The sequence below is a fragment of the Ceratotherium simum genome, chromosome 5, assembly GCF_057802395.1.
Source record: "Ceratotherium simum simum isolate JZ-2026a chromosome 5, ASM5780239v1, whole genome shotgun sequence".
Classification (NCBI taxonomy): domain Eukaryota; kingdom Metazoa; phylum Chordata; class Mammalia; order Perissodactyla; family Rhinocerotidae; genus Ceratotherium; species Ceratotherium simum.
In genome coordinates, this window is record NC_141904.1 from 56,763,635 (window position 1) to 56,775,948 (window position 12,314).

The 12,314-nt window shown below is 40.9% G+C and overlaps 1 protein-coding gene across 7 annotated transcripts in view; it reads right to left on the reverse strand.

Annotated features, from left to right (window-relative positions):
- ERC2 (ELKS/RAB6-interacting/CAST family member 2) overlaps positions 1 to 12,314 on the reverse strand; it is a 907,827-nt gene that overhangs the window by 719,004 nt on the left and 176,509 nt on the right. The gene's annotated exons all lie outside the window — the stretch shown is intronic.

Here is a 12,314-nt window from a genome sequence, read left to right on the forward strand (position 1 = left end):
TCCAAAGGCACCCACCCCTTCATGGGAAAGAATACTAACAGACACTGCTAATCTTGACCCTGAGCTATGAAGAAAAGGCTGCAGTCTGCTCAGGACACTCTGTGTAAGAAAGCCAGGAAGTATTCAAATAGCTGTAATTTATAAAGATTTCCCTCAAAGTGGTTAATCATTTTTGAAAGTGTTGACACGTAAAGGGCGAGGCTCTGGTCACTTGGGGAGTTGTCTTGTAAGGAAAGCTCCTTTCTCCCACACCGTCAGCTAATGAAGTGCTGCATATGGACACTCCATGTCGGAAGCCGTTCCAAGGACAGCATTCCAAAGTCAGCTATGACAACAAACAGCAGATGTCCTGCAGAGGCACAGACATCTCTTCCCCACACCCAAACTGTTTAAGGAGGGGAAAAATAGACAAACAAAATGTGTGACCAGATAGGCAAACTATCAGTGAGTTGAAAAACAAACTTCTAAGTTTCCACGGAAGGCACAAGAGCACCTACAAAAAAAGATAAATCATTCTCATTTTTACAAAAAAAGGAATCAAATAAATTTCCCTTGTACAAATGCCAGGCCCACAGGCAGATCTTCCAACATGTGATCATCAAAAATATGAAGAATTTCCTCAGGAGAGCAGACACTTCCAAGTAGCAAATTTCCATTTTAAAATAAGCATATTTATTTTTATTTTCTCCAGTACAACAAGGTAAATGGTTTTTAAATATTAAATTCTAGTTTCTAAACTCCTATAATGGAGGAAAAACAGCCCACATTCAAGGTAGGATTGTGTGAGGGTATGAACCCTCCACCCCCACCCCCTGGCACCAAATTAGTAAAATCCATCAGCTTAGAGCAAAACAGTACTGAGACATCTGGCTGAAATGCGACCATCGTGGCCAAATCTGAAGTGCAGTAAGTGTGTTTCCCACCATTGTGGCAGGCTATTTATTTATGTATTTATTTATAATTTCTTCTTCACCTGCTCCTAGAAAGACCCTGAATATCCTGCCTGATGAGCTGCCTAAAAGACCAGCCCTGCACTTTCTTCACACGTTTTCTTTACATCCTGAAAAAGTTTAACGGAAAAACCACATTCTCATTCCGAACTGTCCAGAATACACATAACAAGACAGAGGAGGATGAAGCAATGCAGTGGTTCCCCCCTTATCCTTACCTTGTCCCTGCCACGGCACACAGGAGTATGGTGACCAACTCCCCAAAATTTGCCCAGCACTTTTCCAGTTTTTAAACTGAAACTCTCACATCCCAGGACCCCCTTACTCCCAGGCAACTGGGACAGTTTGTCATCCTACACAGGAATAGTGACATGCATACATCCCTATGGGCAGTGCCCAGAAATGTGGTTGTGCACAACCCTTGTCTTTTTAGCTCAGGGAAACATACCTGTGAGTGGGAATCCATTGGTCAGACTTGGGTTCAAATCCCATTCCCTCCACTTCCCGGTAGTATGAACTTAACCTCTCTAAGCCTCAGATTCTAGATCAATAAGATAAAGATAACGATAGAACCTTCCTCAAGGAATTATATGAGAATTAAATGAGATCATAGACCCAAACTAAGCTTTCTATTATATAAGCTATCTAATATTCCATCTATTTCCATTATCATTATTATATTATAATCATATAATTTAGTTTTAACACATTTGCAAATTTCATGACCTTTACTATTAAGAACAAATTGTTTCCCCCACACCTCACAATTTATGCTCATATTTGAGAACTCTAGCAGTCACAGCCATAAAAATGACATCACTGCAAAAACATCCAGGTGACACCCTTCTCTGAAATCCAGTCAAAATGACCAATTTAGGCACATCCAGATCCAAGTAAAATAACCCCAGAAGTTTACCACTCGAACAAAAAAGTAGATTTCCTCTGCCTGGTTCCCTGTCAGTACTCTCTCTCCTGCTCTGCCCATCCAGAAGAGCCCCCTTTTATCTGCATCACCAATGCCATTGCACCTAAATAGGCTGAGTTGAAACAGACACTTTCCCCTCTTCCGTGACTGTTCAGATGCAATTCCACGTAAAACTGCAGCTATCTTTATAAAAACTGGAGGTAAAAGTGGAATAACTACAAGAACATGTGTAAAATGGGTCAACTCAAGGCACGACACTAGACAAACCAAAAATGCTCATGTGACCAATGCTACGCTATGTGAACAGCCCTCAAATCTAAGAAGGGAAGTCCTGCAGAAGAATGTACACTAGGTATAGTCTCATGTATAAAAGAGGTATCACTGTCCCCATGTCTCCAGCACAACTAGCATGTTACCCACCTTCCTTCACAACATCAGGTGATCTTCAACTATTTTGAGCTGATGAGATTCTTCAGTATATCCTGACTACTGTCTGCTGGACTTATGTTGGCAAACCTCTTCTACTTCTTGAATTATTTCTCCTTCACTTGGGAAGGATGGCAGTATACACACAAGCATTAGCAATAGCTTCAAGATGAAAGTGATATCCAAAGACACTGCTTTGATGGAAGATTCTTTTTTCATATTCATGAAATGTGGAAATTAAACAAACTGTACTTTTCTTATAGCTTTCAGCCACATTCTGACTTCTGGGATAATGATTTGTATTGTTTTGCACACCAGAGCAGAAGCTCCCAAAGAAAGGTGAGATGGCAGGGCTACCACTGGCTCATATGGTGCCTTGGCCAAATTAGAAAAGGAAGCCCCTTCCTCAAGACACTTTACCTCCATCTGCCACAAAGCTTTGCAATATAGTGATTTTGTTAGAACAAGGGACAGTGTTGCCACCTTCTGACAAATTGTCATAATACATATGCAAATCTATGATGTCCACGATATACGTGGTGCCCCCAGATCTACACATCTGTATATTGGTTCTGGATAATGTCTCTTCATCTTCATAGCATCACAACACTTCAGATAAACTAACTACTTGTGATTTGCCTAAAAATTGTCCTGACAAGTTAGATCCACATATTGTTTGTATGGGTGTGTGATTGCATGTGTGCATGTACATACCTATACATCATTTTTTTACCAAATTTTGCAAAAAAAGAAAATTGTCTGTGTCAGGTTAGATTACTAGCCCAAACCCATGAAAACAGCTATTCTTGATACATCAGGATGAGAAATTTAAAAATATATGCTTTTATACCAAGGCAATGTCACAGTGAGAGAAAGACAAAAAGGGGAAAATTTGGAGTCCTGGAAAAATCAGTTTATTCCCAAGGCAAAAATATTTATCTTTATCTTGGATAACCAAAAATTTTACTAATGGTCATACAAATAATAGCCCCATTTCAAAATCGACTTGCTATAGCACAGGAATGAAGTTTACCATGTGAGCTGCTTCTTCCTTAAATAGTTTTACATTTAGCTGCCATCAACTACACCTTTCCTACCTTTACATTTTGGCCTCTAAATGAGACCATGAAGAGTTCACAAGGCCCAGGATAATGGGTTTTCCAGAAATGGGATCCTAGCTTCCCAAGCAATGGGAAGGCCAGACCACAAGAGCCATAGTTTAAGGAAAGTAAATAATTCAAAAATAAAAATCTGTAAACAAGCAGATTTTTTACAGCCCGCTCTACTTGCAAAGCACTGACTCAGACATATTGCTTTTCCTCACCCTCTTATATCACCACTACAAATAACAGTGAGTGCAGCAGGGCCAAACAAAACAGCTTTATAAAGAGAGGGAAGGAAACTAGCTCAGTGAGATTCTAATAAGGGCCAGGTGCCCTTTTCCCTGCTTCAGCTAGTTTCCCCCCTTTATTCTCCCAGCACAGAAGGTTTTCTTAGTCTCATTTTACAGAGGAGGAAGCTGAGTCTCAGAGAGGTTGAACAACTTGCCTGAAGTCACACAGCTATTAATGGTAAGCCTTGTCTGGCTCCAAAGTTCTTGCCCTTCTGCTACACCACACTGCCCTGGGCAGAGCTTTAGGTCAATGCTTCTCAATCCTTGTGTGCCCACAGGTCTCCTGTAGATCTTATTACAATGCAGACTCTCATTCCAGAGGCCTGGGGCAGAGCCTGAGATGTTGCATTTCTAACAAGCTCCCAGAAGATGCAGATAATCTGTTGGTTGTTGGACCACACTTTGAGTAGTGAGGCTTTTTACCAGTGGTTCTCAACTGGGGACAGTTTTGCCCCCCAGGGGACATCTGGCAATGTCTGAAGACATTTTTGATTGTCACAGCTAGGGGTGATGATGCTACTGGACCTTGTAGGTGGAGGTCAGTGATGTTGCTAAACATCCTCCAACGCACATGACAGCCCCCAACCCCCAACAAAGAATTATCCAACCAGGAAGGTCAATAGTGACAGAGTTGAGAAACCCTGCTTTAGAGGTCCGAAGTTCATTTAAACTTCTTCCAAAGCTGCTGTAGTTTTGCAAACTTGCACTGGGGTCAAAGTTAGCTCCATTACTTCAAAAATTCTCCTGAAAGCCTGATAGAAAAGTTGATGCCATGCAACCAAAGGCTAGAGTATGATGAAGTTTAATTTCCTCACAAACATTCTGCCATTATTCTGCAGAAAATCAAATCAGCCGATTACAAAGAAGGGTTTCAAAAACTGCTGGGAGTTTCTAAAAGGTCCTCGTTTCTTCGCACTGGAGGTCAAAATTGAAAAGGCAAAGGATAAGATTATTTTTAGACACAAATTTTATAATTTCCTGTTCTGGCAGCTCAAACATTTACCCCGCTGACAAGGATCACATGAAACCATCCTTTCTGATTCAGCACTAGCTGTTGCTGCCTACCATCGACATGGGGCTGGGATATTGCAGTGCTTTGCACCCAGCATCCATTCAATTCCCAGAACTCAGGAAAGAAACCAGTCATTCATGTGGATTTTTAATGTTCATAGTACCAAAAAACCATTTCAATTTTAATATTTTTTACCGAAGTAACCATGCTTTACTGTAGTGTTAAGAGAATCTTCCAATGTCATATTGTTTGATTATAGCATATTCTTTAGGAAGACTGTCTATTTGAATATAATTGGGGGAGTAAAATAAGATTGGGTTAAAATCATATAGCTTTTTTCGGGGGGCTAATACAGAACATCGTTTATGCTAATGTATCAGGCCTCCAGGCTATACACATCCTTCTGTCTTTCCTACCTTATCAATCAGTGAACTTCTTTTCATCCCTGGGGATTCAGCCCAAAGGTCCCACCTTAACACAGCCCCCATGATAGGGTCTCTGCCATCTTGGTGTCCCCCTCAAAACCTAGTTTAGAGTTGAAGGCTCTTCATAAAATTACGGAATGAATGAATGAACAAACTCTCTTGTCCTTGAACACTCAGCTTTCTGGGTTCTCCCTCCTCTCTGAAAATTTCCTTCTCAGTTTTTTCCACTGCTTCCCTTCTTCCTTCTTTGTCCTAAACACAGATATCTTTGGGCCCTCCTTCCTTGGGGGTGGGGGGCTCTAAACCCTATCTCTTACAAATGGTTTCCAAATCTACATCTCTAGCCCAGTCTTCTGCGCTGAAATACAAACCTATATTTTCAAATATCAAATTCATCTTCCCCTCCCCAAACCCTGCCTCCTTCATGACTGTCACAGGCCTTCTCAACGACCCTGGCACCCAAGCTGAAAACTCCAGCTTCTCTCTGATATCTCCACCCTCCTCATCCTTTACATTCTTATCTGTCATACAATGTGGTTCCTATTTCAAGGCATCCTCTTCTATTCCTTTCCCAATTTGTTCCCACTGTCATCACCTCAATTCCACCTCATGAATGGTCTTCTAGACTTTCAGAACTAGCTCCTAATTGATGGGTACAGGACTAAAGGGACCTGCATGGCAACTGGTTGTGGAGACAGTATGGGTTACAACCGCTCCATGAGAAGCCCTTATGACCTCAAATGCTGCACTAGCCCCCACCCCCCACACCCGGCTTTCCCGCACACACAAAGGAAGCAGTGTAACCTCATGGTTAGGAACACAAGCCCCAAGGCCACCCTGATTGTGACTCCCTGTAAGGCTTTGGGCAGGGTAATCTACTTCCCTGTGACTCAGTTTCTTGATCTGTAAAGGGGAGATTAATAGGCTCTACTCCATTCGGGTTGTTGTGAGGACTAAATGAGTTACTACATATAAAGTGTTTAGAACAGTACCTGGCACACCATAAGCGATTGATAAATGTTAGCCATATTGATGACAATGACCACAATCCACTTAACAGCCTATATCCCAAAGCAGAGCTCAGACTGGTATGATGAGCAGTAATAAGACACAGCAACAGAATGAACTCCATGATCCAATGCACTGAGAAGGACACAGCACCGTTTCTATAGTGTTATTGCTGGGAAGGCCTGACTATAGTCCAATCATAAGAAGATATCTGAAGGGCCTGAAAGTGAGGGAAATCCAGCAAAATAATTGATCAATGCTCTTCAAGGGTGCCAAGATCATGAAAGACAAAGAATAATTCAGGAACTATTGCAGACTGCACAAGACCAAGGAGAAATAATAACTGCATGCAACGTGGGATCCTGGAACAACTGTAAAAAGACATTGGTAGAAAAACATAAAGTTTAAATAGAGTCCTTAATTTGGTTAACGGGATATTGTACCATAGCAGGCAGAACTGTTAATTTCCTGGGTCTAATACTTGTACTCAGGTTAGGTAAGATATTAACATTGGGGGAGGCTGGGGAAGAGACATTTCAAAACTCTCTGCACTATTTTTGCAAGTTTTTTATAAATCTAAAAGTGGTTCAAAATAAAAATTTGATCCTCCACAAAAGAACACCACTGCAGCCTCACTCCAAAATCAATCCACAAATATTTTTGGAGTTCTCATGTACCAAGGACAGTGCTAGGTTCCATGGATACACCAGTGGAGTTGATATGGTTCTTCCCTTGGATATTCGTGGTCAAGAAAATGAATATTTAATAATTTCTATGAGAAATATTTGCACAAGCAGGGATCCTAATTTAGTCTAGGGTGAGAGGGAGTGAAAGTGAGGACTTCCAGAGAAGGTAGCACCTGGGCCGAATAACGTAGGACAAAGGTTGGTCAGGTGAAGATGGAGGAGGAAGGGTGCCCCAGACAGTAGGGGAGCCATACAAATATAGACACAGAGCCCAGAGGCTGGTTGTTGAGCAAAGCCAGAGTCTAAGGTGCCTGGGAGGCAGAAGAGAGAGAAAGAGCAGGAGATGAGACTGGAAAAGCAGGCAGGGGCCGTGTGAGCCAGGCTCAGGAGTTTGTACTTGTCCTCTAGACAATGGAGGGTACTGAAAGGACAGACATGCATTTTTCAAACATGATCCTGACAGCAGCATGAAGAATGAACTACAAGAGGTACAAAGCTATGAGACCAGTTAAGAGAACCAGGCCAAAGGTAAGAGCTGTCAACCTAAATAAAGAGGTAAGCTGAGCAAGCTCAAATTACCAGAAATTGAGTTTATTCAAGAACAGCAGAGGAATTCAATGCGGGAAATATATACTATAGCAAACTACAAGCAAGTCTGTTGAAGGTTTGGAGGGGGCTGTATTTATGGGCAAGAAGTGCAAAGAGGGAGGGAAGTCTAGCCAGAGTCCAAGCAGTAAGTTCACTGGCTTGAGAATGGGGAGAGATTCTTGGTGGATATTCATTGGTCAGGAGATAAGTTCTGGTTTTCTGTAAGTCAAGCATTTATGGAAGATCAGTCTCTCAGTTCTTAAAGTTTCCTTTTCCTGAGAGTGCATGCATGAGATTCTACATTTCATATCCTCTGGTTCCATTTTAGATTGAAACCCTTTCAAAGAGCAATGGAAATGAAAAAACATGGGCAGATCGAAAAGTTTGTAGACAGAATAAACAGGATTTAGTGATACATTGGATCTAAGGGGTGTGGCAGGCTGAATAATGGCCCCCCAAAGATGGCCATGTGCTAATCCCAAAACCTGTGCATATGTTACCTTACATGGCAGGAGTGACTTTGCAGATGTGATTAAGTTAAGGATTTTGAGATGAGAAGATTATCCTGGATTATCTGGGTGAGCCCAATGTAAGCACAGGGTCCTTATAAGAGGGATGCGGGAGGGTCACAGTCAGAGAGAAGGAAACGTGACAACAGAAGCAGAGGTCCTATAGAGAGGGATTTGAAGATGGAGGAGGATGGCTTGAAGATGGAGGAAGGAGCCATGAGCCAGATTGCAGCTGGCCTCTAGAAACTGGGAAAAGCAAAGAAATGAATTCCCCTAGAGTCTCCAGAAGGAATGCAGCCCTACTGTCACCTTGATTTTAGCCCAATGAAACTGATTTCAGGCTTCCGACCCCCAGAACTGTAAGAGAATAAATTTACATTGTAAACCACTAAGTTTGTAGTAATTTATTACACTAACAATAGGAAACCAATACAGGGGTGAGGAAGAAAGAGAAATTGATGATGACACCCAGTATCTGGCTTGGGTTGGGAGCTACACAGCAGTGGCAGTCAGCAAGACAGGGACACAGGTAGAAGAAAAGTTGGGAAGAAGATGAAGTTCCATTCTGGAGAGGCTAAGCTTATGATGTCTCTGCAACCTACAAGATGTTTGCTAAACAGTTACACATATGGTACTGATGCTCAGGAGAGAGGTCCAGACTGGGGATAAAATTTTCCACAAAGTTAGTACTCAGTATATGTTTAATTAGGTCTACTGAATTTTCATCTTCTTTTAATAAAAAAGAAGTATTTTGCTGCAGGAGTATTATTACTGTTACTATTATAATGGTTATGAAATATACTATGTGGAGTAATTATTACTAAGGCAAGAGTGTGGTAGGAGAAAGAACTCTATTCAAATTCTAACTGGAATATGGTAGCTATGTTACCTTGAGAAAGTCACAACTTCTCTGTGCCTCAGTTTCCTCATCTGTAAAAGGGGGATAAATTCTAACTGGGATTAAATGTATAATGAGTGGCACTTAGTTGAGTGACCAGCACAAAGTGAGTGCTCAACAAAAGGTAGCTAATGTAAATACTGCTTATATACAACTCATTACAAATATTTTGATGAAACATGAGAATTTTTACATCATCCCAAAAGTTGTAACAACTTCTAATTGTTTCATGCTTTCTTTCCCCAGTCATTTTCTATATATATCATATACTTTGGTCACCTACTGTATTATATGAACGATGTGTAAGACATGATCTCTGCTCACAAGGAGTGCACAGTCTTAGCAGGAGACAGATGTATATCAATAATGATAAACCAACAGTCAGCACCTACTGAGTGCCCGGTGCTGGTGATATAAAAGATGAGTAAGACTTGATTCCTGCTCTCAGAGAATGCACAGGCTGGAGAGGAGACAGACATATATGAAGAATGGTAAACTAACATTTACTGAGTACCTACTATGTGCCAACCTTCACACGTATTCATGTACTGCATGCATTACATTTAAGTTAATTTATTCAAGCCCTGTGAACCAGATATTCACCATACAATATAATCCACTCTATAGCATTCTGAAGCAATTACAAAGTGAAACCGGGATGGTGGAGAGAAGGTCAGTCTTGAGTTTGCACAGCTCCATACAAACACCTGTGCCCCAATAAGTGATCTGTAAAATGCCACCAGGCGAGGTTTAATTCTGAAGAGAGAAATCAATGGTTTGTCAAGGGAATGCGGACTTGCTTTGCAAAGAGACCAACTGATGAGAAGGTAACTCTTGCTTATCCCCTCCTCACCTTTCTTCAAGGAAACATAAATGACATTTGTTGAGCCAAGCCCTGTGCAAAGTGCTTTGCATAGGTCACTTCATTTGAGACCAAAGAATAAACTCATGGAGGTGGATGAAAAGGTTTTGCAGGAGGCAAAGAAAACTGCTGATTAAAATTATATTAACCTAGAAGTCTCCTGTAAATTTCACTAGCATTCGTAGGTCTCTTGCAAACACCCAGAACTGCTACGTGGAATATGACAACAAAAACAATTAAACCCATAAAACAATGCAGATGAAAACACAAAGGGAAGAAAATGATTGAGGTTAAAAGAAAAAAGAAAAAGAAATCAACATATTAAGAGAAAGAACAAGATTTTAAATGAAGTCATAATAGAAACCAGATGAGAAACCTAAATAGAAAAGGAAAGTTTCAAAGAAAACAAATCAGAGAGAAGGGGAGGAACCGGGTGGGAAGAAACGACTAGAAGTTATTTTGACTTTCTACAGAACAGTAGATGATACAATGGTTCTCATTTCTGAGGTCAAGTCCCCTTTGAGGCCCTAGGCAAGTTACTTAGCCGCCCTGATTAAGTAATGGGACTATGTCAGCACCTACAACTCGCAGAGCTACTCTCAGGAGTGAGTGACTGCAGCACTGAGCTCCAGGCCTGCACCAGAGAGCCTTCCACTTCAACAGCGGTGGCGACGACGACGATGATTTATGCTATGAGCAGCACCCTGCCAGGACCTCCCAAGACAAGATTCCAGGAACCGTTCTCTATCCATGTAATAACTCTCAGACAGACAGTGCCACACCGATTTCTCAGGAGGCAGCTGTGATTTCAGGAAATGTGGTCATTTTGGACCATTCTCCTTGAGTCCTCTATACAAGAAGATGCACATTTGTGTCTGTAAGGCAACAAAGCAAGGAGCCAGCATACAAAGATAACCACAGTCTAGAAAAAGGGGAAAAGATAATGAGCTTTTCAAAAAGATTTCAGGTCCTCTGGAGAATTCCGTGTCATGACGTGTCAGAAGTCCCCACTCAGCATAAGCATCCTCAAGTCTCCACTAAACTCCCGTGATCACTCTACCTGTAACAGTGCTCAGGAGGCATCCTAAGGATACCCAGTGAGGTTAGCGCCTGGCAGGTTCTTAAGGTGTCTCAAGTGTTCAGTGTGGAATTGGCAAGGATCCAGTAGTTGCGCAACATTCTGTCTTTTAAAACAACTTGAGTCCTTAAAATCATCTAAATCTTGACAAGCATCATAAAAGTATTGCAACAGAGATCGTTGGCAGGACCACTGCTGGGTATCAGGAAGACATGGTGGAATACTTACATTAAGTTTTATTTCTACTGTCTAAGTCACAATCAGGTTTTGCCTCTTCATTGCTATATCAACTCTGCCAGAATGACAAAGATCTCCTCCACTCTTTAAAAGAAAATCACCTTGTAATGCATTCCTATTTGGATGTGGATGGAAAAAGCAATGCTTTAAAGAAGATCATTTGTCTAAACCAGGATTAATTTCCAGCACACTAAAAAGTGCACATAGGTAGGAAGGGAACTCTTGATTCCAGGTTCAAGTGATTAAATCCAAAGAGGTTTTCTTTTTAGCAACTATTTAGAGAAATATGTTTAAGTCTGGCCAAGAAATATAAAAAGAAAGTAGCACTAATAAACCCCAAAGAAGTTTAGGTTCGAGTAGCGGCTAATCTCCACAACTAGGTTTCTGAGTAGGAGATGTGCTGAGTGTTGATAAAGCATTTCCTGGGTATATGACCACTGGCCCCACCGTGCGGCACGTGAAGAATGCAGAAACTCTACCACACATCTCTGGGGTTCTCTACAAGAAGAGAACTTTCCTCTATTAATAACTTTTTAAAACATGCACTAATTAATTCATGCTGGCAGTCCAAATCCTTGCATCAAACTTCATTAGGTGATCAGGCTGAGTTCAAAGATATATGCAGGATAAAGAGAAAAACTCAAGTCTCGAGAAAATTTGGGGGATGGCGAAGGATAGTGAAAAAGAACTATAGTCTGAACTTAAAGTTTTAGAGTCAGGAAAAAAGGGTAAAACTAGAGGACTCCATTAAGTGGATCAAAAAATAAAGGTTTCAATCACATAAAAAGCCAAATATGAGTTCAGATTTTTTAGTGTGAGATGCATAAATACTTGCTGCTATTTTAATATTTGCCTTTACTTGAGATTTAGTGGGACTCTGCCTGAAGCAAGATTTTTTTAATAGTAATAATAAAAATACTTAATAATACTTAGAGCAAAGCATGTGTGGTCATGATGTTTTAAAGGGGAAAAAGAAAAGGTAATTCTGAACATCTGTACTACATTTCCACATGATAAAACCACCACACTCCAAAATTATTCTGAAGTATGGTGGAGCTGGGGGTGGGATAGTGGTTCATGTAGAGAAATGTTTATTTAAAAAACAGAAAGGGAGACTCAAAGGCCATTTGGGGGAAAGCAGGGATGACAACCTTTATTGTAAAATAAAACTGCTAATTAATAGTGAGAGTCCAGTAGTCAAAAGGTGAAATTTATGTCTTCTCAGATCCATAATTATTACCTCCATAAATACTGCTGAGAATCAACGATCTTTTATTTTCACAAAGTCCCAACCTTCCAACATGGTATCTCAGATCA